Consider the following 26,688-nt stretch of genomic DNA (forward strand, 5'->3'; position numbering starts at 1 on the left):
TATCCCACCCCAGACGTGGCTTTGCTGAATAGATCACAATAATTTCCACAACACGCAACTTGTTTGAAGGAATGCAAGAGGGGCATTTCTGGTGTGATGATTTGTTGCTGGTCTGATTAGTTTTCAGAACTGAAATTTGGCAAGAGGTTTGGGTTTTTAAGAGCTAACTAAGCATCTAAGAGTCATCTAAGAGTTGTTGGGAGATGCAAAGTGTGTTTCATAAGAAAGCAGAAACATCTCAGATAAATTTAACTGTGTTTGACCAGGGGAAGACCCAGGTGTTTTAAATCAAACCTACAGCAGTAAGTAGGGCATTCCAGAGGTTCCAGGAGGGAAATGCTTAAGCGTCTAGCTTACCCTTCTGTGAGAACCTTTCAGTTTCTTCTAATGGAAATAGGAAATATCCATCTTTGCTTAAATTTGACTTTCAGGAAGAATTGAGATAAAACCATCCGGAGATATCAATCGGCCACTCTCCAAAGTAAAACAGCATCAAGACTTCCTTCTTAGGAGTGCTTCCTTCCATGGGTACAAAGCTTTTGTTGTAATTATAGAACAATCAGAAGTTTCCTTGAGTTGGTTAGAATGGACTAGATGGAGGAAAGGATGGTATTTAGAAAGAAAAATTGTAGAAGGTGTATATAGTGATACGTAAACCAAGCAGAAGGCAATCTTTTAAACTATCCAGTAATATTTAGATACCAGACTGTCATGAGGTAAGCAAAGAAAGAGCAAATAAAACCTCAACAATGAAGTGATACTAAGAACCAATAACTGAAAACACATTTTGTCTAGTAACAAGTATTTTTTCCCTGGGAGCGGAAATATTGCACAATCCATGAACACTCCAGGATGCAAGAGCATCAGCCAGCTGCTGAATGATGAATTTCAGTTATTTCCTATCTGACTTATGAATATTTGGGCAGATGAATATGCTAAGAATAAATTCTTATGGGGGCTGTGAAATGGTCCCCTGCTTTGTTTATGACCCCAAAGCTTAGACCAGTTTAGTTGGTGGCCAGCACATATGCCTTTGGATGATACCATCGTGCTTGTGATGCATGGATGGCTCTTGCCAGCTTTTAGCCTGATATTCATGCTCCTCGGGATTGTCTTGCAGCCAGTAGATGCATCTCTGAAATTATGTAATCTGCTCCACCGCTGTCAGCGTGATTCATATTTTTACTGCTTTGTGGCTGGTGGATGTTGTGCCCAAGTAATATGAACTGCACATTTGCTTTCTGTTATGTGCTACTATGTGTGTTGCTGCAATCACTCCCAGCCTCTGCTACATTTATTGCTGTATTACCAGATCAGTTTCTGTGGTCTATCTCTCTCCTTTTGGTTGGGTTATTACATATTTCAACTGCATGAGATATCTAGGGGTAGTCCCATTTCACTTTATTCTCCTTATCTTTAACCCAAATCTGGGAGATGCAGAGTCAGTGTCAATATTCTAAGTAGCTGAGCCTGTGAATTTGTGAACAAATATTCTTGCTTGGGTGAAAGCTCCATGCTGCTTGAATGCTGATTCAGGATGGACTGAAAACCAGCTCTCAATGTTCATAACTAATCCCATGTTGGTTTGGAAGAATACCTATTAGCAAAAGCTCTCCCACACCTATTCAGCTCTTGGGTGAGCACATGCACAGATCTCTGTGAGGCTGATGCCACATCACATGAATGACTGGTGGGGGTATGCAGCAGACCCAAGCACATGGGATGTTCAGTCTTCGCAGAGCCTGGTCCTGCCTAGGAGCTGCGAGGGTTTGGACACACTCCACATCAGTGGGATTGTCCCATGTTTCAGCCACTGAAAGTAAAAAGCTTTGATGTGTGTAAGCAACGTTATGAAGGTCCGTAGCTTGCCCAGGCTTCAGAGAAATGCCAAAAATTACTTTCCTAACACAAAATCATTTTCATTAATGAAGAAGCTGCAACGGAAGAGAGTCCTTCACAAAAATAGGTTCTCAAGGAGACAAGCCCAGAGACCAGGGCAGATCTATGCCGTGGCCCGGCATCAACAGACAATGTGGAAAGTGTCAGAGGGTTAAAGAGCGAGCATTTCTCATTTAAAACTGCTAACTAGCTGCATGTACCAGCTCACTGATTCTTTTATGGAATTTGTGTTGCAGAGAAGAGACAGAATCAATTAGCGTGACAGATAATAACAATTTATGTTTTTCAGAGTTTGAGATTATCACGTACTGACATCCATGCACCACACCTTCTTGTTCAGATACCCACCATTCAATACATTCTTTCCACATAAGTTTTGAAAGTTTGAAGGAAATAAACAGTGGGATCCATGTTTTGGATAGTACATCCCAGTTTTGCACATTGGTTCTCTGGAGAAAATGGATGTGAGTCACATGCATTGTGAACAAATAAGCTATCTGAACAGGTGCTGCAGCTGAAAAATATGGATTTAAAAATAAAAAATAAAAAAATAAAAAAAAAACTCTCTTCTTTCAATATTCTGTCCCTTTATGTCCCTTTATGTTTTTACCAGATGTCATATGAGTACTTCGGTACATGTTCTTGAACACTGTTGAAGTGTTACAAAAAAATGAGAAATAGAAGGAGTATAAATGTACGCACATTTCCCAGATGAACTGTGTTTGCCAGCTAGCACATTGGAAAAAAGTGAGTTAAAAGTCAAAGTAGAGAAACTCCTCTGAGTATTTTGATTATGAGATTTGTAGGGCTTTACTGTAATAACTATAAAATAATTACAACAATTTTCTTCATGTCACAACATTATTTATTTTCAGAGCAAAGTTCAGAAAATTTTGAATGATAGTATATAATATTTTTTCTACGTGTCATGGCTCCTTCAAATATACATATGTATAATTCTTTTTTCAAAAGTGATAGATTGCCAAGTTGTCTGACCTCTCAAGAGAGGAAGTTGGGAGGACAGTTTAGTAACATTTTCTTTCATTCCTGATGTGGAATAAGATCAAAAAATATGTATTTTAAATTCCATTAATAGCCTTATCTTTTCTAAACCATAAGGTACTGGCAGAATAACAGCACAAGTAAACATGGCTCTTGATGCACCACATTAAAAAATGGCTTTTGTTTATGAAAACTTTTTTTTTGTTGTAGAAACTTGTGGGAATAATGTTGTATTAATGGTAGGATGTTGACCTTTTCCAGCTATGGAAGATAGTCTCAGAACAGGATCCAGGAAAAACAAACATGGAAACTACTTAACTCCTTAGTTGTGTGCCTGAAACTTTGTAAGGAAGCATTATTTAAACTTAGGCTATTGTACTTACAGATTGTGTCATTACATTAAAGTGCCACACACGCACAACCATTTTCACTAAAGACAAAGTTATCAAGAGCTTAAGGGAATAAATAACTTCTGTGAAGAAGAATATTGCTACAATTTCATATAAAACACTGTAGTATATGTAAAAATATGCAATCAGCTTCTATTGTCTGTGTTTTGTCTACATTTATTTATAGTCTCCTGGGTCAAAAGTACAGAAGGTTTTCTCTAGATTTTAGGGTACGCAATGTGATGAAAAAAAAAAGTTAAATCAAACAAGTCCCTGTTACTTAGGGCTTGAATTCATGGTCCTCTTGTATGCTAAAAACAGTGCCCTCTGATTCCTTAAGTGAAAAAAATAAAAGCTTAAGTGAACTCCATAGGACTTAGTGTGCAGCCTTTGTGTGGCTGTAGAGTCCACACTCACTTCTGCCAAATTCACTCCTGATCTGAAGGCTGGCCACAGAACCTAGGAGCTACTGACTTCCACTCTGAATCTTGAAATGAGCCTAGAGAGGTGTATGGTTGACTTGGGAGTTTCCATGTTGTCTGAAGAGAAACTAGTGAAGGTCAGCGTGGGGGGAATAAGAAAAATCCTCTAACCCATTTGTGCACCCTGTCATTCTCTTTTTGGACTGGTTGTAGTCAGCATGCCAAGTAGGTAGTTTCACTACCATTCCTGTTCCTTTGCTCACACCTGTTTCTTCAAAAGACCCTCCTATATCAATAGATTATAGCAAAGCCTCTGTTAGACCTTCTTGCAGGATAGTTACTGAACATCAGCATCAGCTTCAAGAAGGAAATGGTGCTAACCCAGTTCATATCAGCTAAGCACCTCACTCATGACCTCCAAGATTGCTTGTCTCATTTTATATTCTTGTCACTCAGATTGTAATTGTCATTGTGAGAAAAAAAAAGGACAGATTTTGTTAGCATCAAGCTGTTTTAACCTTTTCAGTAAACTGTGCAAGTCAAGAGAATGCAGGGTGTAATCAGGCATTACTATAGTGTATCAGTTCTCCTTTCAGATTGACCTATGCCCTGCAGAGAAATAAAACCATAAACACGGGTTTTAAAATAGGTTTCTTTCCCCAAAGAGATTAGATTTCTGTATCACCCATAAGCAATATGTAAGAACTACCTTTTAGTTACTATAAGTGCAAATTTTACTGTTCTGGGGCTCATGGTACTTTAACATACATAAAATGTCAATAGAAAAACTGAGGATAATTTTTGCATAACATGGGAGTATATGAGAAGATATTACTAAAAAAAAAAAAAATGGAAACAAAAAGTATTTCCCTATCACATACATACGATATTAAGTTGTCCCTGCTCCTGAGATAGGTTGGCAGCTAGCTCATGAAGCAGCAGGTATTCCTACAGCTTGCAGTTTGCCCTACTGCAGGGAATCAACACTGATTTTGGCCTAGCTTTATGTACTTCTGGTAGCTCAGTACTTACAACTGAGCATTTAAGATATGTGTGCAGCTAGCACATAAAAAAAAATGAGGCTGCAACCTCCAGGCAGGCTGTCCTGATTTGTAGCCATGGGCTCACAGGAAATGTCACTTCCCTTCTTGGCTTAGCTGCAGACTCCTGGTCTGTTGGAAGCAAAGTCATGTAAGGTGAATCTTTCAAGAGCTCACTTCTCTTTAGTTACCTAAATAAAACCTTTTAAAATGTGTTGAATATCTAGTTCTGCTAATTATGTCCTCATTTTTGGTCTTCACACTTATTTACTGAAAAATTACTATCTGGGAGGTGAAGGCTTCTTATAGGACTTGATGCCACGGTTTGGTACTCAGTATTTTGGAGACTGGGTTCTTGTCTCTTGCTTAATATCACCGTGGTTGAGGTTCTCAACCTTACTAAAGAAAATATCAATAGTTCCCTCCTACCTTCAGTCCTCTTGTTTGTTTACAGTGGAAGCTATCTAAACCCTTATTCAATGTGCATGTAGAGTGCCTGTCACAAAGAGGCCTTGATCTCTTTGAGACTATAGTTTGCACAAATTATAAGCACTTACTACATTTGAGAGGTTTTTTCTTCTTATTGATGTCCTAATTAAATGTATGGTATGACATCTCTGCTACTGTTCTCAGCAGAGATGCGTCTAACTTTCTCTTAAAGATCTCCAATGATGGAGGTTCTGCAGTGTTCCCCAGCAAGCTTGTCAAAGTATCTGAAGTGCTCTGCTGGTATCTCTCTGCTGTTATGTACCCACTTAGTCTTTGCTAATGCAGGCTAAATTCTCACATTTATCACTCATAGGCAAAGTTTCTTGTATCACTGATCATTATTATTTTTCTCATGACTCTCCAAAATCAATGTTCAGTTCTGAACTTAAACCATCTGGCCAAGAGCTTGTCAATACTGAGAAGAGCCTGGGGCACTTAATATATTTTATGCACTGTATATGCCTGTCTACAATACTCAAAAATTCAGAATTGAATCACTAGACGAGACAATTGTCATTTCTGTTGTTGGTTATGCAGTCGCTGTGGCATCTCTTCAGATTTTAATTTCATCTTTGACAAATATGCATGTAGCTGAACATTGCAGTTAAATGTTTGCTGCAACTCCATTTATTTCCAAGTAACTCCTATTAGAAAGAGCTAAATCACAGGAGGTATAGAGTTGTTGCATAGACTATAAGACTACGTCTGCAACAAATGCTGTAAAAATAGTCAGTTAATATGACAATAATTCTCTTTTCCTGTCACAAGAAGGTTTCTTGTGTCCCAAGTCAGAACCTCACACCATCTAGGAGGCCCCAGAAAGTTTCCTAGAAAGTGCCAGAAATTGCAGTCTGTAGTTGGGAAAAGGTGAGGAACATGAGAAGAATGTGACATTCACCAAAAGCTGTGGAAATCTGTCTATACCTCTTCGAGTTTTGGTATCATTTCCCTTATCAAAGTTTGGAAAGAATGCTTGCACAACAGTACATCTTGTTTTGACAGCCAGGTAGTAAATCAGAATAAGGAGGTGTTAGTATATATGTGTCAGCCTGTAACTGCGCAGTGCTACGTGGAGGAAGCACAGCGTTGTATGTACATGCAGTATGATACCTCCTCAGCTCCCTGTGATTCCAGAAAGTGAGAAAAGCCTATTTAGGACTGCCTTTTCAAAGCCAGTCAAAACAAAGGGAAAATAACCGGAATCTGATCGTCCACTGCCAATTGGCCAAAATAACTGGGCACGCTTTTCTTAGGTCAAAACTTTACTAGAACATATCAGTCAGTGAGAAGTTCATTTTCAGTGTAACCATGCCAGTGAATACCAAAAACGTAACACTTTGAAAACTCAGTAGATGGACAGTGCTCCCATTTGTCAGCAGCTATTTTTTCTGTTCGCTGAGAAATGTGGGTGGGGGGTGAGGGGTTGTGGGAAGCTTTTTGTGGGCTTTTTTTATGTTTGAATAGTTTTAGTATGATGAGGACAGTCTTGTAGCTATCAGTTGTATGAGTGGAATTTTATCTCTACTGGGAGGTGAGCTCATTCACCTTTATTGACCTCAAATCCATGTTTAGAAAAAAAATTTAAAAAATCAAAGTAGAATGCATTCTTCCTCTTGATGGCTTACTCTTACACAACACAACTGCTTCTTACCACCCAGCATCTCCTGAAAATTATCTTTGATTTCAGCCTGTTTTGTACTTTCTGCTGCTGTAGCAACAACACAAGCGCTCAAATTGGCTATTTGTGTCTCTGGCTGTTTTTCAGTGACGGATTTTAGAGCATTTCACAGCCCATAAAAATTGCATCAAAGTGCTCCAGCCACCTTCTTCTTTTTCAGTCTTTTAAGACCAGGGTATGGAGTAGAAGTGAGGCAGGATGTTTTATTCACTATAAGGTTCACTGAAACCCTGCTGGCCATCCGTGCTACCAGGCAAGGAACCTCCCTAATTTGTAGAGCTCTTTCCTATGCTTTCACTGCCTGTTTGTTTTTCTTTTTCTCCCTGGCTATCCCCATGCCACCCCCACCCTTCTCCTGTAGCTGGTCCTTTTTTTCTCCAGGAATGTGCAGCTGATGAACCTGAAGGTGTTCTTCTTGCCAACTGGCTCTTTGGAGAAGAGATTTAAGAAGGGTGTGGGAGTGGACTGTTGAGGAGACAGAAGGAGGAAGGTTGTGAATGAGATTTGTCTAGGAACCTGTGGTGGATAGCTGGGACTAAGGATGGAGAGGAGATGTGCAGTAGTGGAGTGTTGTCAAAACACAGCAGGACTCAGCGTTGCACAAGGGAAAGATCATTTGTTTCTGTGTAAATGTTTATGTGGTAGACATGATCCCTGATAAGCTGTCATGGGACAGAAGTTTGTGTTCTTCTCTGTGTTCAAATAAAGTTGCTGGAAACTCAGGGAACTGGGGTATTGTCAGTGTAACGTTTCAGTTGTCTGAGGGCCACTTTAGGCTACGAGCTACAGCAGTGCCCGGTGTACCCACCACACGCAGTGAAAGTGGTTCAGAGCCATGTTCAAAGACATGATCAGAGTCTTGCTGTGGGCACTGAGCACATCACTGGGGGTGAGTGCTAGTTAGTCACAGGTTGAGTTCAGTCAACAGCAACTAGCCTTCCCGTGTTGCATACTTGATTAAAATAAGTTTCTGCTAAGCTGAAGTGAGTCTGGCTCCCAAGTCAACCTTTGGAAGATTTTCAACAAACCACTTAGAAATGCAATGAGGACTTAGCGATATAAATCTTACTTCAGTAAGCATGTTGAGTTGCAATTTCCCAAGCCCATTCTAGCTGTGGATTTTGTAATATGTCCTGGGTGACACCAGGGGGGCCACAGTGGTGTGCACTTTGTGTGCCGAGCTTCCTGTGGCTGCCTTCGACCATTTTCCCAGGTGGCAGGAAGGCTGAAGGAAGTGTGTGCTTCTGGTGCAGGTATAAAGTGACTTATCCATCCTCCTCCTCCCATGCTGCCTAGGAAGGGTAGCAGAGGCTGGGTTCATGGGCCTGTCATTTGCTAGAGAGACCTTTCTGGTAAGAACATGTGGCTGGAGGAGAAGGCAGGGGCTGGAAGATCTGGGTCCCAGGCTCCACTGATCATGAAAGATCTGTATAGGTAGGGGAGAGACCCCCATCTTACCTCATGGAAATGCCGCCTGTCCTGCCAACTCTGTGAGATGGTGTTTTCCATACAGATGGCTTCACAAGCTCTTCCCTTCATGGTTGGTTACTGAAGAGAAGACGTTATGTTTTGTTGCTGTTTCAGATAGAACCAGTACATGCTAGAAGTGCCCACAAAATGAGGAAATTCAGAACTAGTGGTAATGTTATTCTGTATGATACACTGTAAATTTGACTCCACCAGTTTGAATTTAATTTTGTTTGTTTGTTTTTCTTAATTAGGCAATTGTCAGTAAGAGGCTCAAACTTGCAATTAAATTCGAGTTTGTAGAAATATTCCTTACAAAGAAATGCTAGCCCTCTTGAACTTACGCACATTAAGATAATAATCCAGCTTGTTCTAAAAGAAGGAATTCAGTGAATGGGAATTACATAAACTCTTCCATTGGTGTCAAAGGACATGATCTATAAATTAGTAGATTAAGAGTAAACAGGAAATTCCACAGAACAATTTCAGGATAAAGAAACTATAGCAGCAGATGGAAAGATGTTTCTGTTGGAAGATTTTAGGAGTTGGTTTTGATACCATCTACCTTTTCAAAAAGAAACAACCTCTCTGCTTCCATGTTCTAGTTGTGAATTTCAGCCGTGCAGTACCAGAGCAAGGCTAGCACCAGCTGGGGCAAAACGCTGCACAGCTCTTGTCAAAAGCTTTGTTCCCATATGCAGATCACACTTCTTTTACTCTTTGTGAGCATTATTTGTCTGAACAGATCCCTAAATATGTTAACATTATGTTAACATATGGACAAGCGTGTTTGAATATGTTTGACGTCTTTCTTCGGGCTAGAGAAAGATAACAGACAAGTGGTATAGAAGAAGCCTTTATACCTCATGTATCTTATATAATGTCAAATAGATGTAGTGTGTTTTCTACTCATTTTAATGGTATGACTCAGCTCTTACTAATAGTTCCTGGTAGCAATTACTCACAAAAAGACTTGGTCTTTTTATTTTAGCAGCTTTTCAGAACCTCGCGGAAATATTCTAGCAACCTGCTTTCTACAAGGATATTTCCAGAAATCTATTAACATTCTTACTCAATAGAAAGAGAACACTTTAACATTAAAAAAATGGACAAAATGTTCACATCCACGAGTTGTTATTATTTTCATAGCAACTACTTTGTAAAACAAAAGTACAAAAAAACAACAGAAGAGAGACTAATTAGCAAATAGTTTGAATGCTTGAGATAAGGAATCATAATGGCTAGTAGGAAAGAAGAAACCTCACATTTAAGATAGTTTTTCAGCAAGCTGCATAATAGTGTCCAAACATACTTCCTTTTGGCACACATTGGTATACACAGACAAAAGAAACAGGAAAAGATTTTTTTAGGTCCCTGTGTCAGAAGCATGCACTTATGGAGAACTCGGCCATAAGAGAAAAAAGTTGCCAAAATTTTATGAGAAGTACTTTATTATAATTGGAGTAATTTAAGTCCAAAAAGTATGCTTTTGTTGATCAAGTTCTGGTTTTCATCTGTCCACTTTCTTGTCTCCGTATTACTGATAGGCTCTGCAACTGAAAATGGAATATAAGCCAACTCATAGCTGATAAAGAAACATGGCCCTTTGCTATGCAGAGCATGGATTTGCAAGGCTGCTGGAGACATGGCAATAGGCAGAAAAGCTGTTCAGTGCAGCCAACACTGGGCTGCTCAGTTGTTCTCAGATCTAAATATAAAAAGCTGCCCATATTACATTTCTCTCCCCGGAGGTGGACCTCCAGAGAATGGAGCTCAGCAAGCATGCAGTAGGAATGATGAGCCAATGTGAAAAAACTGTGCCTCCCCTCCTCCACAAAAATGGACACCTGCATGACACAAAGAGCTCTCCAAGTGCACATTTGTATACGTAAGACTGCTTACTCATGCTTTTACTGAACAAATCAATCTCGAAATGGGTATGAGTTTACTGGTAAGAAAAGTCATGCAAATAATTTTAGTGAAGCTTCCTTTTTTCTTTTCTGTAATATGAAATTTAATACATAAATAAATAAATAAATAAATAAATAAATTTGGACTTATTTAATGTACAGTTCCAAATTATTATGAGTTGTAGTTATACCACTACCATTATTATCGGCACAGCAGTTTGGTCCTAATCCTAAAAGATTGCTTGATACACAGAAGTAATGCAAATAATAAGAAGATATTGTTTCACCACTGCACATTATGCTGCCTGTTGAAGCAAAGGAGACAAACAATTGAAGACAGGAAATGTTATCTACTGATGAGGCTGTAAGAGCTCTGCTAGTGTAAAGGAAGAAATCCATGATGGAGCTAAGAATTAAACTACTCAAGTTCGTAAGTGTTAATGCAGTCTCTTAACTATGAAGTTACCATATTGTTCTGAATTTATGTTTCTTGTCTGCATGTAATTGGTACCAACTCATTCATTAAAGTAGTGTCTAAGCTGAAGTGTACTGTAGGTCCACCTGCAGCCAGCCCTGCAGTGCAGGTACCCCTACAAGATTTCTTTCTCCTTGGTGAGCCTGGGGCTCTTCCAGTAGAGTGTAGGGCAGATAAATGTGAAAAAGGAGGTGAAGTGCACCTGTGTCTGATCCTGATACACAGTCAGGAAATGGGTGGGATCAGCATCTCTATCCAAGAGGTATGAAGCTCTGCTGGGTCCTTTTCTTTCAATGTAGCCTAGCTGTCTTGCCAACACTAAAAACAGGGACCAGATTCTGTCCTGCATGTGAAAGGACTTCTTATTTTGAAGACCAACTGTAATCTTGAACTCTGCAGTTCCCTATGAAAATTCCAGGACTTCAGGTGCGAAAAATCTGATTTCTTGCCTTGTTGAGATGGGTTTTAAATAGCCTAGCTGGATCTCTTAGCAAGGATGCTGACGCAACTCTAAATAGAACTACGCAAGCAGCCCAGCTATGAAGCCACATTAATCTCAACAAGAATATTCTTCCAGTGCAAGTGCTAAACCTATTGCAAGAGTTTTCGGAGGAGGAGATGATCATGCAGTAGCTACTTTGTTTAACATTTCTCCACGTCTGTGGCTAACAACGAGTTCTTGAGTGCGCTAGACACTACTAGAAAAGGGAAGGATTTTGCAGCTCCTGGCACTGCATATCATATACCAGCAGAAAAAGCAAAGATTTATTTTTGCTTGCTGAATGAGAGGGAGAATGAAGTGCTGAGAGCTCTGTAACGTTTCATACTCTTTTAGACGCAAAGAGCCAGATGAATATTGTTGGAAAGAATGTGTTTATACAAGAATCATATTTATCTCAGAAGCTGGGGTCCTAACATTAGATGAGGCATGGAGTGAAAAAGCTGAGCATGTAATAACTCAGCAAAATTCCTGCTTCTGCTATGTATTTGAGTAAGCTTCAATTACTTATTTTTAGGGGTATGTTTTCAGAATGGCTCACATAAAATTTGTTTCCAATAAATATTCACATATACATTGAGCGCAAATAAAATATGTTTGTTAAAGAAAGTATTATTGTCCAACTTTGCTTCGCTTTCCTGAGACAAATGGTCACAAATGGTACTGTTAAAATCCATGCATTCGGGGCTTTCAAAAAAAAAAATTATCACCCTGCTTTTGGATAGAATATCAGCCTTGGTCTCAGCCTTGCACTACATTGCAGGTTTTTGATAGTGCAATCTGGATGGATTCTTCTGGGGTCTAAGAGTACATTCCCATGCTCTTTGACTTCATTGATTTAATGGTAAATGGCACATTCTTGGAATGCTTTCAGCGGAAGGATTCTATATAATATGGATATGAATAAGCCTGTGAAATAGTTTGTATTTTAAGTAGAGCTGTTATTCCCTCTTGTTATATTAGTGTGGTTCCTTTCATTCCCATGTTGTTCCTAATGCTTGTTCTTGTGAGAGATTCTGAGCTAAGAGAAATTGGAGTTAAACTAGCTTTTACTATAAACTGCTTTCTAAGAAAAAAAATGAGAGACGTTGGAAATTTTCCCATTGCACATCTGTTAGATGTTAGGCCCAAATTTGTTCCCAGTTCAGCTGCACTGGTTTAGTACTGGAGTGATTTAATTGAACTCAGTGGAGTTAATCAGACATGACAAGGCAATACAGATTGTTGCAACATACTTACTGTTTAAATACTGGCAATGGCCATGTCTAAGATAATCTCAGATCAAGAAAATCTTATCATGAAAGGCAGAGAAATCTATCAATCAGGAATACCCTGTTGACAAAGAAACTGTAATGGCCAGAAGTTGGTCCAGAGAGAGACTTATTCTAGCAGACTTCCACCATCAATCTAGCCTTGCAGTGGAAACCTTTTCTGCATCCACTGCTGCAGTCCAGTGAAAGTCCTATTCCAGCATTGTATTCACTCTGTACTACCTTTGGATACCCTTTCCATTTTAGAAATAAATCTCAGTCTGAGTTCTGGTTTATAAACTGTATGCATGTAGTTCAGTTCACATGCAGATTAGGGAAAATAATTTAGATGGCAATAAAAGCCCTTTTAATGAAGGAAAGGCACAAGCTGTTATCTCCTTCGCTTTAGTTATCAAAGCTGTTAGAAGCAGTTCTGTTGGAAAAGAGATGAAGAAAATAAGACATTTGATTTCTGTTAAATTCTCTTTTGCAAAACTTCAGCAGAGGTAAGGGGAATTAAAGCTGCTCTGCAGAAGCAGATGAAGAAGTTCCCTCCAACACAAAGAAATCTTAGGCTGGAATAAAGCCAGGAGAGCCAGCCTGGTGACATTAACTCCATTCACAGCATAGCAGGTGTAAAAACCAGGATACAGCAAGATCCAAACATACTGTCCTCCAGCATAAAAGCTTGGAAACTTCTCTTGCTAGTGTATGGCAGAACAAATGTTAACAGAACTGATTTTGCTTACCTGAAGTATTTTCAAGACTTGAGATGTTTTATTCCTAAATAAGGCAAAACTGAGATTATTTTTCTTTAAGGGCTGAAATGGAAAGCCATGGTTAGAAAGAAAAATAGCCATGGCAGTGTAGCCGTGCTCTAGACTTAAACCTGAACCAACACATCTGACATGGGTGCTGCAGCCGTTGTGCAATTCACCATCACAAGGGTTGGCACCAGCTCTGGTTTCATCCAAGACTTCCACGCTGGAATTTGAAAACCTGTCCCAATTCCCCACCACCACCACAAACAGCTTCTAAACTGGGACATTCAGATAATAATTTCTGACAAATCGATTTTTTCTGATTTGAAAGCATTCATTGAAATAATCTTAAACAGCTCTGGGTTTAGGGCTCCTGAAATTCAGTGCTAAAATGTCCTTGGACTGACCTAAAAATTGTTGGCTGGTGTGCAGCAAGTTGTGCCGTTATTGCTTTTATATTCCCATCTTTGTTTAGCCCTGTAATTCCAGAAATGTTGCAAGCACGCTGTGGTTTAGTTTGTGTTTCGGTTTGGTTTTTCACAGCAGTGAGTGATAAGCTCTTATATGGCCTAATTGGGCTCTGTCAGACTAGTAGCACTTAATTGCACAGACTTTTTGGCATTCGTGTGCAGCCTTCAAACACAGTGGTTCATGAACAGGACTAACTGCAGCTTATTCATTGCTTTACCATCCATGGTCATAACATTTCGCTAGGAGTAGTGCTGCAGAGAGCACACTGTATTCCTGTTAATATTACATGACAGCTTGAGATTTTTTGGAAACCTCCTCCCTCAGACTGTTTATCCCTCTACATTGATATTTGTCTAGAGATATGCTTTACAGCCTGTTTACTTACAAAGGTGTCGGAAGATTGTTTACCAATAACATGTACCTAAAAATATTTAGAGTGTATCAGTTGCCAGTAAATTTTCTTAGCCACAGTTTTTTTTTTTAATGTTAAAAATATAGAATGCAAAAATGAATACTTTTCAATGATAAAAGATATGGTACTTATTGGGGTGTATTCGCTTTCTTTCTGCCTACCCTGTAATCAAAATAAACTGACAAAACCCACTTATTTTCTCCATTCAAACCAATAGACTGCACTGTTTCGATTTCACTTCCACAATCCTTTCCCACAGGATTATACACTCCTATCATGGATAGTCTGGCTGAGCGACAACTGGAAGATCAGACAAATCCAGAATGTCTGTAATCACTGCTTAGAAGTTCTAATCCTTATTTCTCCACTCAGAACTTCAAATATATAACTAGTAGTACCGTATGCAAACATTATTATGATTGTTTGGTGAGTTTAGGGCAGAAAGTTCTGGGAAGTGCAGAAAAAATTTGGAGGAAGTTAATGAGAGTGAGTCAAAAACTCTGCAGCATGTAAGTAATTTTGCAGGAGGCAGACTAGAGCATGGGAATAGCCATGGAAAATTATCTGAACTAATCAAACCGACTTATCATGAATGAATAGTCTTTCTATGGAGATAATGAGGAGGGAGTAGACTGGAATGGTGTAGGAGAACTTAAACAAGGAGCTCTGTATTTCATGGTTGTGATAGTAAGTGGCCTTGGGACATTAACTTTTATAGATTTATGACCATTTTCAGTGGTGTTGTCTTCATGCAGAGAATTCAAATGAGTCTCTTGAACGGTTAGGTGAATTTTATACCACTTCATAAAGAAGACTGGGTATTGCATGAGCTATATTTGATGTTTGTAGAGCCTCTTGTGGATCAGTAACATGGACATACGGTCTTCTTTACTCAAGGCAGATGGGCAGCACCGATGATAATTTTGGAGATACAAGTACTGGGTACCATCCCATTCCTCTCAGTCTTCATAAAGACCAACAAAAGGAAAATATCATACTAGAATAGCACCAAAGACTCCCTTAGACAAGGCAGAACAACAGCCTCTACGAAGGAAGGTCTAGTGTGTTCTTCACCCCCTCCATCCTCCCAAAAGGTAATCCACTCAGAAAAAGCTGGCAAAGAGATGGCAGTGTTGTATGCCTCATTTCTGCCTCGTAACAAAGCTGAGGAAAATTTTCTGGCATATGTTGTGAGAAGCAGTTAACGGTTTGGGAGAACTTCATTTGAGCTGTCTCATTAAACAGGCACTGCCAAAAATAACTGGTCTCTTCTTTAGAGTTGGACCCTCCTATTGGGCTCCCATGGTCCTTAAGAAGGATGTCAGGGAGAGAAGCCACTCTGCATAGCACCCATTCTCTCCGTAAAAGGAACTGATGGGCTTTGAAAAGAAGTTAGCCTGAGCTTAATTTAGCCAGAAGTAATTCATACTTTGCATTTTTTAGTCTGTGAGCACCTACCATGGCAATGAGGTATAGCCAGCAGCTTCCATGGCTGTTGGTGGCTCTTCTCCCATGCACTGCTGCATGTCAGGGCTATTTATTGGCATAGAAGTGGTGCAAGAGTGTCTACAATACCTACAATTTTTGGAAATGTACATATCACAATGTTATTACAAACAATCAGTCAGTGTTGTACCATTTCAGTCTCCCAGAGGATATATAGAAGCATTTTAAAAGTATTCATAGCATTTAAAAAGAGGAAGTTTTAAGTACTTGAAGTTGCTTTGTAGATTTTCCCATGCATTTCTGAAACCCCTCATTGCTTGAAAAAATAAAAATAAAAATAAAAAAGTTGGTGTCGCTGAAAAGATACCTGACCTTGAGTGAGACTTTGACAATCATATCATATACTGGCCATAATACAGTACTCACATTATCTGAAAAGGCATATTTTGGGCCATATCTTGAAGGCCGTAAAACACTGTTTTTCAAGTTTCACTTAATTCATTCAGTGGCCCCATGTGTACACATGTGCCCATGTAAGCTGTTGATGGTCAGCTTGGCTATGAGGACCTGCCAGAGTGATTCTCAAATTTCTTTGGTTTGTCTCCTCTGAAGATGACCTGCAAGGTGCCCTTTTGATACTTGTGTCTAACTAGGGCACTGTGCTTTAATCCCCACCTTGTAATGTTCCTGAAGTGGAACAAGGCATATTGATTACTGCTAGAATCTACTCTTGAATAATGTTTTTTAATTCATGGCCCAAAATTTAAGATAAACTGTATGATCAGTTTTATTAATCAGGAACTGCTGCATTTCACTGAAGATATACGTGTTCCATTAGATTTAGAGAAAAAACTGAGCAACAATTTAAAAGTGTGCTAAATGCATGCTTGCATATTTTTTATTTAATCTCAAAGTTTTAAATTATTTCTTTTTCACAGCACATCTGTGGGTCAATGCATTATTGTGTTGCTGTATGTGTTTTAAATTTCCATATTTTTTTAAATTATAATGGTGCAAACATGCTTTAGCTAGCACGTGATTCAACAAGTCTTAAATTAAGTCATAGCTAGTCTTTTCATGTTTATATTTTTGTCACTGTGTTTTATTTTCCAAGCACATATCTTCAGCATTTCTTCTAGTAAGTTGTTAAAATCTGCACACAAAAAAAGTCTTCTGAAATATGCTTCAAAGACTCTTTCTTATTTTTCTCCATAAATTTTAAAAAGCCCTGTTTATCTGTGTGCTGAAGGATTACTGCTGACGCTGAAGCTTATGGAGCTTCATATATACATATATATATAAATAATTAGCAAATACCAAACTAACATCAGTAGAAGGGTTTGTCTGAGACCCACAGTTCTTTTGAGGTGTCATAGGGATTATGATACCCACCTGGGTAAGGAGAGCATCCTCCTAACTCCAGAGAGGTGAGCGCAAGGAGGTTCTGGGCATCGACTGGAGAGAAGGGTTCTCCTGGAAGTGTGGTTCCCATCTCCATTTCATCACACAGGAGTGATACTGCTGTTAGCACAGCCCAGTCTCAAGCCTCTGTCCAGCAGATATATGCCAAGGTAACTCCATTATCCTATTGCTGTGAAAAGACATCTCTCAAAACTGAGAGCCTGTACTCCACCTACCAAACCTGCTGGGTGCTGCTGCTGCTCCCTGGGGAATGAGAAGCCTGTAGCTTTGCTTGTTTGTTCTGTAATCACTCTTAGAAATTGTTACGGTAAAAGTGAATGTTATAGTAATTTCTTCTTTAATAAAATAGTTACATTTTAACTACTGTTTGGCTGCCGCTAATCTAGGGAGAGTGTAGAAAAAAAGCAAAGCAAAGCAGAAAGAAGCAAAGACAAAACAAAAAATCTACCTATGTTTTATTTTGTTCTCAGTAGATACCCTGTTTTACCCAGTGAGCACTCCATCTGAAGTCTGCATTTTTCAAAAACTGAATCATGGTTCAAAGGCAGCACTGTCACTGTGGGAGATGGAGGTGTGCATTTGAACTGCATCAAGTTCTGGGATCTCTATCAATTTTCTTCCCAGTTTTCTTCCCAGTGGTTTACATGTAACTTCACCTCTCTTTCTCAACTTCCCCCCACCTTAGATCTATAATTTCTAACATTTCCAAATAAGATTAATGGCTGATACGTGGCTGTCATGGCTTTAAAGATGACAATGTTTCTTGGTGTGACTTTGTGGAGCATCTCTTGCCCCAGTTTAGGTATTTTTTTCCTAAAACAATTTATGTTTCCTTAGTATTACCAATTTGTTCATCCATAGTGAATGAAAGGAATCTGGGTAGGCTTTACTGTTCATTTCTCTTTGTAAGTTGAAAGCTGTGTTTCTTAAAAACATATCAATTAATAGCTGTACCTTATATGAATACATAAAGGAAAGTAGTGTATGTGCTTTATTAATAGCACAGAGCAGAAAAGACTAGATGAAAACAGTTAACCAAACAGCTCTGGGGTAATAATGTTTGAAGGAGATACTAGCTTGTGGGAACTAAGGAGCCTTCAAGCACCCATGCTTTGGCTGTGACTTCTAAATTCTTTGCTTTAGACCTGGTGGAGGGTTGGTGGTTTTTTATAACTTCATGATAACAATTTGCTGAGACTGAATGCAGATGGAATTTGAGCAATGACTGTTTCCCACTGAGGAGATAATAACACAAGTAAACAATACAGGTGGTAAAGATCCTGCCAGAGACAAAGGCCTGCCAGTCCAGGCTGCGTCAAGGCATCCCTGCCTTTCCCATGCTGACACAGCGTGCTCTTCCTCCCTGGGTCTTCCTCACCATTTCTCTTTCTCCTTGCCCTAAGCCTGATCCAACTGCTTTCAGCTGGTCTATTTTTCAGTTTCATTTCTTTGTTTCATCAGCAGTGGTTTAGGGCAGTAGTGTTCTTGATGCTGTGCAGAACAGTGTGTCCTGTTGTCAATTGACTAATTTCTCAAATCATCACTAATTTCAACTGTCAAAAATTGGATATTCAACTGGGGATTGAGGTCATATCTTCTCTAAGATAGAACTTGAATGAAGCTGCGAGTTACTTAGCTAAACAGCTGAAAAGCAGTATCCTAATTCTAATCTTTTGCTAAATCTATCTCCTTACCATTTCTTCTGTATTTTCAAAATATATTTCACCTTTTTTTTTCAGATTTTCTGTGTATTAAGATGTTAATTTGTTGGGGAAAGTTCAATTTAGGAGGTATTTCTACAGAAATCTCATAACCATTTTGCATAAAATAAATAAAATACTTTGAATTTCTGTAATAGTTTGAAATCTAAGACATCCACATCTCAACGTCTAGACAGACCTTTATAAATAACAAAAATTAATTGGGAAATTGTAATAAATGATTGTTCTCTTCAGAAGTAAAATACTTTTATTGAATGCTGAAAGGAAATAGTTTTGATTTTTTTTGTGTGCCCACACTCTATCATAGTTACTAATGCAAATGCTTCATTAAAATTCTTCCTAACTTGCATAATCCCCAGGGGGTTACTAAACTCTATTCTTTTAGAATTAGTTCCATCTTTTCAATGTATCTCATATGTGCAGAAACCAGACAAAATCACTGAGACCAAAAGGAATACACAAATAGACAGTTTTTCTTCATTGCAGTTGGGTTAACCAGCTGGCACGGCCAGAAATAAGTTTTCATTGATTTTTTAATACAACACTTGTTGCTGCATTTGTATCCCTTGATAATTCTTTCATCCTTTTTAAGACAAATTCATCTATATTCTCCTTTTAATGCATCTATTCCAAAGTCTGCTGTGGGTTTTTTGTTTGTTTGGGGGTGGCGCAGGAGTAGGAAGAAAAGCATGACCCTTACTCAGAAACATGCAAAGAAAGCTGAAAATCTGTATCGTCTTGCTTTCTCTGAGTCTTATTCTGATCTCTCCTTTTAGATGCACTTTCTTTCAGTTGTTTCTTATGCCAGAAAGTAATGAAATAATCAGTATATGTTGAGAAAAAAAGACAGGTTTCTCTTAGGAGTGCTTGCTCATGGAAGCATGTAACTCAGCAGCAGAGACTTTTTGCAACCTAGTTCAGAACTGCAAGTTCTGCATAAAGCAGTACTGTCTGTAGAGCGACAGGCAGGGCTTTAGCCAAGATTATTACACTGTTGTAGAACCAGAAGCCTAGGTTTTCTTATCTGTAAATGTGTGGGAGACCTCACATGCACATAGACATGACAGCAACAAGCCCACTGGTTTTATATCCACAGGCAGATAGTCACAAAGTTATGTCTTTGCTTTTGCTAATAATGCAAACTTTACCTGAGCAGTTCCTAGTAATTACCAGTGGTTAACAGGAAGAAATTATAGTGCCTCATGTTAATGACCCCTTATCGGTTTTAAAGAAACTAGAAGGCTGTATGGCTTATACAGAGATACAGAGATACACAGAGATCTGAAGACAGCAAACCAAAGGGAGAATAAATACATACACAGACATTAAAAAAATAAATTGCAGACATCACAGAGAAGAAAAAATCTAAGCACTGAAAAAAAAATGTAAACAGTAGATCTGGTAAAGAGCTAATTTACAGGACCTCAAAGAGGATCCTGGACATCAAACATATTCTGAATTACAGAATCGTTAAGGTTGGAAGAGACTTCTTCACATCATCTAGTGCACATCACCACCACCCCTCTCAAGCAGGGTCAACTAGGGCAGGTTATTAGTTAGCCTTGGTTATTTTCCATATAATTTGGGGGTTATCAATCAGTGTAGTGACTCATTTGACCATCCACATTACGACAGTCTGCTGTAGCACTCAGTAATGATACTTTTCAGAGTTTGTGTGCTTTCACATAACAAGTGTTCTTAAGCTCTTTACAAAAATAAGAAAAATAAAAAATAAAAACAAAATAAAAAAGGATGGAAATAAAAAATACAGGTGTTAGCTTGTGTAGAAGAGCTAGCATTGGCTCTTTTCAGCAGCTAAGTAAAACCTATAAGCTCGCCTAGGTGCAGAGGAAGTCAGAAAATTAGAGCTAAAACATTTTTAATGGAGAAAGCAGGGAGGGAGGTCAAAGGAGCCACATGAACATAAACATGAACACGAAGTGCATTTGTTACTGTCAAAAACACAGAAGATTGATGCTGCCGGTGGCAGTTCAGGTTTCACATTACCAGTGGATCCAGGACCTATAAATCTAGGACACGTGTTTCCGGATCAGTTAATTTTTAAGAAAGGAGGAATAGCTTCCTATTTACTTCTTAATTCTTTCATCCTTGCTTGTAGCAGTAAGAGTAAAGCAGAAGAGGCATACTAGCAGAGGTTCAGTGTTAGGGTTAACCTGTGAACTGCACCGTTGTGGCCTTTCATCACCAGCAATTCAAAACTCCCTGTCAATAAATGCAGTCTCTCCTATGAGTCTGATGGAAGCACTTTATGGAGGTACTTTATCACAAGTTCATGAAGACAACACAGTACTGATTTATTTGACACAACTCATACTGCTAGCACATCGTATTTTTTTTTGCCAGGAAGGCACTGGTTTAACAAAGCTTGAAAGCACTCCACAACCAGAATCTGAAATACTGAAGATGCTCTGCTCAAACTGAAGCCTGAAACTAGTCCCCAGAGATGGGACCCAGATTAGTAGTCACAACAATTTTTTTAAAAAATCTCTGTTATTCCTCTGGAATGTGAAGGTTTCTTCTGCTGTTTCTCCTTGTCTGGAAGGCCTTTCTGTTTAATGGAAAACATCACCTGCATTTGCTACCAGTTAGAGATCAGCCTTATTTTTTTTCCAGGGCCTGTCAAAATAACAGTAACTCCTTCAACAAAAAGTAATTTGCCAGTACAGTTTAATAGTACTTTGACTCCCTTTAGCATCTGCAGGTAGAAAAGGAATAAAGGATCAAAAAGAATGGTTTGCTCTGATTCTTGTTCTGGTGCTCTGGTGAAACAGCCACGTAGCCCACATTGTCTACAATAAAAGTTTTAAAACTTTCCAGTAGTTTTTGAAATCAATGTTTAAAATAATAAATAGGCTTTTTCCATTAACAGCTGTAGAACAGTCACTGATGATCTTCTCCAGAGCATCCTTTCCCACAATGACGAGATTTTGGAATCTAGAGAAGATGTGTGGGCACACTTGGCTACCTCAAACCAAACGTAATGGAAAAATTTGATTTCATAATAGATCTGGAGAACTATATCTTCCTATTCAAGTTCATACACCAGTCTTGTCTATCTTCAGGACTGCTATCACATGCTACATTACACAAAGAGAGTATTTTTTCAGCTAGGTGATACGGAACTATTTCTTTTAGGATTCAAAGGAAAATACTTTCACTCTTCTTCCTGATTTCAAGAAAAATAAAAAGAAATTAAAAAGTGGGATCACAGAGACTCTCCAAGGAATCAGTTGCTATAATAATTTCCCCAGATCATTCAGCTACCCTAAATCTAGTTGATCTAGCTTGTAGTACTGTCAAATTATAAAAATATTGTGCATACAGAAGACAGGAAACCTAATTATATTATATTAAAAAAAAAAAAAGAACTGACAGTTTTCAGTATTTCCACTTACTACCTAAAGATGGCAAGACCTCTCATAGACTACATTGATTATTGTTTTGGGAGACAAGCCCATCATGAAGCCAGGCTCACCATCAAAGTGATGGTGTTAGAGTATTTGTGATGCTAGCAAGCCACACACACTGGATGGAAGACCTAAGGTTCATATAGCTTCTGCATAATCTGACTCAACATCAGGCTTCAGTAGAGTCCCAGTTGCTGAAATCTGTACACCATCCTCATTGATACTAACATCAAGATTTGCAACTCATATAGAGAAAACAACTGTGTGAGATCCATTCAGATGATCTCACGGCACCCTGCTGCTCACAAGCACCATCTGGCCACAGAAGCGTTAAGAGAAAAATACATGTCACTTATTCTGTATCAACAGCGGCTCTTCAGAGTGCTGCGCACATCTGCCTCAGAGCCCCCAGTCCTTCCTGGTGGTTCTGAGCCAGTCACCTGGCCTTCCCGGGAACTCGGAGACCATCCCAAGCTGTAAATTCCCAGGACTGCAGACCCAGGGTGCCTAAGGTCTGCAACAAGTCCCCTATGCTGGCTGCTGGAGAGTGTGTTCGGGGCTCCCATGTGGAGAGGGTATCTCAGCACAGAGTTTCTTAAAACTGTCACAGCCTCTGTAAGGGATTTAAATTCTTTTTACAGCTAAAGTAGCTAGTAGTAGGTTGCATTTAAATGGTCAAGTCAGTTTGATAGCTGTTCCCACCACAAAAATAGTTACGGTTTTGTCTAAGCAGAAGAGAAGCACAGAATGGAAAAATTGGCATATGACATACTGAGTTCCTGCAGGGGTTTTAATTTTCACATACTCTTAAACTCATGGAGCCTAATGAGCTTAACATTTTGGCCAGTTGCACAATTTAGAAATTTCAACAGTGAATGGTTTTTGGACAGAAAAATGATGTTCTCACAAATAAGAAAAGTGAACAGATGTTACTATTGGTGCTTCCAACGCCTACTGACAGAAAACATCTGTGTCAAACTTCCTGAATTTTAGGATCTTGAGAACACTCCCACACACACCACCAAAAGCCATTTGAAAACAATTGGGCTGGCAGATCAGTTTTCGGGTCTATTACTGAATGTTCCAACAAGAGCAGGTGCTGCTTGTTGTCTTGTCTCTAGGAGCCTGGCTGGCCAAGCAGCAACCGTGCTGCTACCCGAAACGGGAGCGCCGGCTTCCTCCATTATGCGAGGTTTAGGATTTGATGTGGGCTGTGATTTAGTAAAAGGCATAAAAAACAGTTGATCCTAGTACAATGATCCTGATAAAATGAGTGGGGGGAAAAAAAAAAAAAAGTCAATGTAGATGCTAGCAAACTTGAAGAATTATCACACATTGCATTTTTGCCCTGGAAATTGTCTGGCTTTCGTAATCCTGTCAAAATCCATGTTAAATGAACAGAATTTTCTTCTGTTTTGAAAACACACTCATAGTGCTAAATGTCTGAGGCATTTGCTGTCCCTCAAAATACTCAGTCAAACATTTGATAGGTACCATGACCAAATTTTGCCCTTTTATATAAGCATGATACAGCAGCTGTCACAAAGTAACTGGGAGTTCCCTGCTTCCTCCTGCTCCACACCCTGCATCTTAATATTTGTCTGGTTGGAAGAGCAAATTTGGCAAGATGGTTTTTGTCTCTGGTGGATTTTTTGTTTGACTAAAAACTAGCCTTCTCCTATTAATTAAATGCTAATGAGTGTTTGCAAGGATAAATCAATGCCATTTTATTGCTCTGTAAAACATCACTAGCTCATGATCTCAACTTCACTGCTGATGTTTAAGTTCATTTCAAATAACATCTCTAAGTTATCTTAGTTAACTCTATCTTAGAGAAAACTTTTATTTGGAACTCAGGGGAAAAACACGTCAATATAAGTGTGGTTTCTTTTGTTTTTTGTTTTTGTTTTTGTTTGTTTGGTTGGTTGGTTGGTTGGTTATTTTTCTGGTTTTATAGCTGTGTTAGACTGATACTCTTCATTTTACCAACACAAAATGAATAGCTCCATTCATCACACTTCCACTCTCACACTAGCCCGAAGCACCTGCCACAGTGTCAGGCCAGCCCCAGCTCTGCTCGCTCTGCACATTTCTGAAATGTGACGATTTTCCCCTTACCCTCCAGCTAGAGCCACATACCAAAACTTTAGCAGAGCCTGATGTCAGCAGAAATTTTGAAAGCCTGAAAGGAAGTGAAGTAGTTGCCAGATGATATGGTTGTAATAAGTGAATATGCTCTTGAGCACATGGCATTGTCATCATCTGATCAGTTGAAACATTTCTAACTTCCAAGAAAATCCCACTATTTTGCATCAATACCTGCCAAATTCAGTACATTTATTGCATTTACATCCAGCTCTTTTTTCAAGCAGCATAATTCTCACACTCAAGTTTATTTCTTCATCCTAACTATTAAATATGCAATTGATCTATTGGGGTGTTACCTTCTTGCAGTTTAGAAAGGAACAATGTGGAGGTCAATATTTGAGCTAGGCACCTAAGCTCCTTTTATAGACAACGAATTAAAATGGGCACATTCAGTGTGTATTCATCTGGCCTAGTTTGAATGTCTGCATTAGGATGCCGTAAGATTTCACCCTCACCTGAATGTAGCTTTGGCTGACTACACTGAATGACTACGTGTGTTCAGTAAATACAATCCTGTTTAGAAAAATGATGCCTTTCAAGGCCTTTCAAGTCCTGTCACATAATTCAGTAGAATGTGCTCACCAGATAGATGTATTTGGTAATATATCTCAATTCTGTTTCTAAATTTCCAAGCCATTAAATTACCATGATATAAAGCAGGATGTGAATTTACAGCCTGTCAGCCACCACTCCACTGCTAGCGCTGGCATACACGCTGACCTTACTGCAATGCTGATGGGGTAAGGTACTTCCCATTTACTGCATGGTATGAACATGAATGCACCTGGTGCATTGCAAACACAAATCTTAGCTTACTTGCCACCTCATAACTTGTGCAACTACACTCTGGACTTTCAGAGCTATTCCCTTCGCTGACTCTGCAGGCAAAAACACCATGTCCTTCTTGCCCAGCACTTCATGCCCATATCTTCTTTCCTCCAGACAATGACCTTTTGAAGACAGAATGGAAATCCTCGCGAGGTTTTTTTGTCTAGACTTGCCCTTTCCAATGTTTATCTTCAACAGAGCATTGACATGGTCCCAATATCATTCTTTCTTCAGCAGCTCTGCAAAGCACAGAAAGTATTTCTGACATGTAATTGTATGTGTTTTGTGACATGAAGAAACTTTTAACTAGTTCTTTTGAGTGCTTGACCTACATTCCAGTACATATTTTCTTTTATGCATGTTTTATCTTCTTGGGTGACATAGCAACTTTCTGGAAGATCACAAATTAGATCAAACCGTGGGAACAGAAAACAGTACAAAATTATTTCATTTACTGACTACAGAAAAGGACTGTGGTTTCTTTCATAGTTCTTTAAGGAGACTTAATGTTTGTTCCTTCCTTAACCAAAAAAAAAAAAAAAAAAAAAATCTGCAAGCTGAATCACTGCTCTGGAATTAACATTAATGTCATTTGGTCGCCACTGTCCTGAGAGAAAATGTCACATGTCCAGACAATATAGTTGAAAGAGCAGCAAATTGTTACCATGCCACTAGGCTGAACTAGCTTCATTTTTCAGTTATTTTTAACTTAAAGTCAACTTTATATTTTTTTTATTTATTTTTTGATATAAATAAAACAGCTTTTTAACAAATGAGAAGGAAAGCTTTCTCTGAGAAAATTAGCTAGAATGTGAAACTCAGCTAAATAACCTTCTGTAAAGTAATGAAAGATAAATTCAAAATAGAAGTAACCATGTTGAACCATATTTAACCATGTTTAGTACATAATAACCGTATTTAACCATATTTAGTACATATTTAAATATGCTTTTTTTAAAAAACTTGATGACTCTTTCAGTGCTACTCTTGTGTTTTAGCATTGAATACCCGGCAGTTTAAGGCACACAAGAAAGGTTGGCCTCCTTTGCTCATCAATATTCCCATTAGATCACAGAACTCCACCCCTTCTTAATGCTGGTAAGCACCTGGTGGCAGACAGCAAGATGTAGATTCAGAGCATAAATGGGAGAAATGCCCATGGCTCTGGCTGCACCTGTGTGGCTGTGCCCAGAGGCAATGCCTGGTGACACCTATGGGGCAGCATCCTGCTCCCATGCATGGGCCAGTGGTGTGGATGGATGCTCCAGACACTTATCTCCTTGCTTTCTTCCGATGTGCCTTCTGGAATGCCTTTTCCTGGATTAGCACTTTAAACCAGCTCAGAAGTTGTTAATTTCCCATCTAACTGGTTTTATTCCCTGGTGACTTGCCTTCTGTTCTGCTTGCTGCTGTCTTTCATTAGTGGGGCTGCATCGAGGTTCTTGCTGTCACTTCCCTTTCCCATCCATTCTTACAGTAACCGTGCGAGACCAAGCCCTCTTGCAAAAGTCCCAGCTCACACTTGTCCATC

General features: G+C 39.0%; 1 protein-coding gene and 1 long non-coding RNA gene across 4 annotated transcripts in view; both read left to right on the forward strand.

Annotated features, from left to right (window-relative positions):
* The window catches only part of COL4A2 (collagen type IV alpha 2 chain), a 137,399-nt gene that overhangs the window by 55,651 nt on the left and 55,060 nt on the right, over positions 1-26,688 (forward strand). The window lies entirely within an intron of this gene.
* LOC118162078 lies at positions 9,168-25,806 on the forward strand. The gene is made up of 2 exons (XR_004748282.1): positions 9,168-24,096; positions 24,139-25,806. It is a non-coding gene; the product is annotated as an uncharacterized LOC118162078 (long non-coding RNA).

The sequence above is a fragment of the Oxyura jamaicensis genome, chromosome 1 (genome assembly GCF_011077185.1).
Source record: "Oxyura jamaicensis isolate SHBP4307 breed ruddy duck chromosome 1, BPBGC_Ojam_1.0, whole genome shotgun sequence".
Lineage (NCBI taxonomy): Eukaryota > Metazoa > Chordata > Aves > Anseriformes > Anatidae > Oxyura > Oxyura jamaicensis.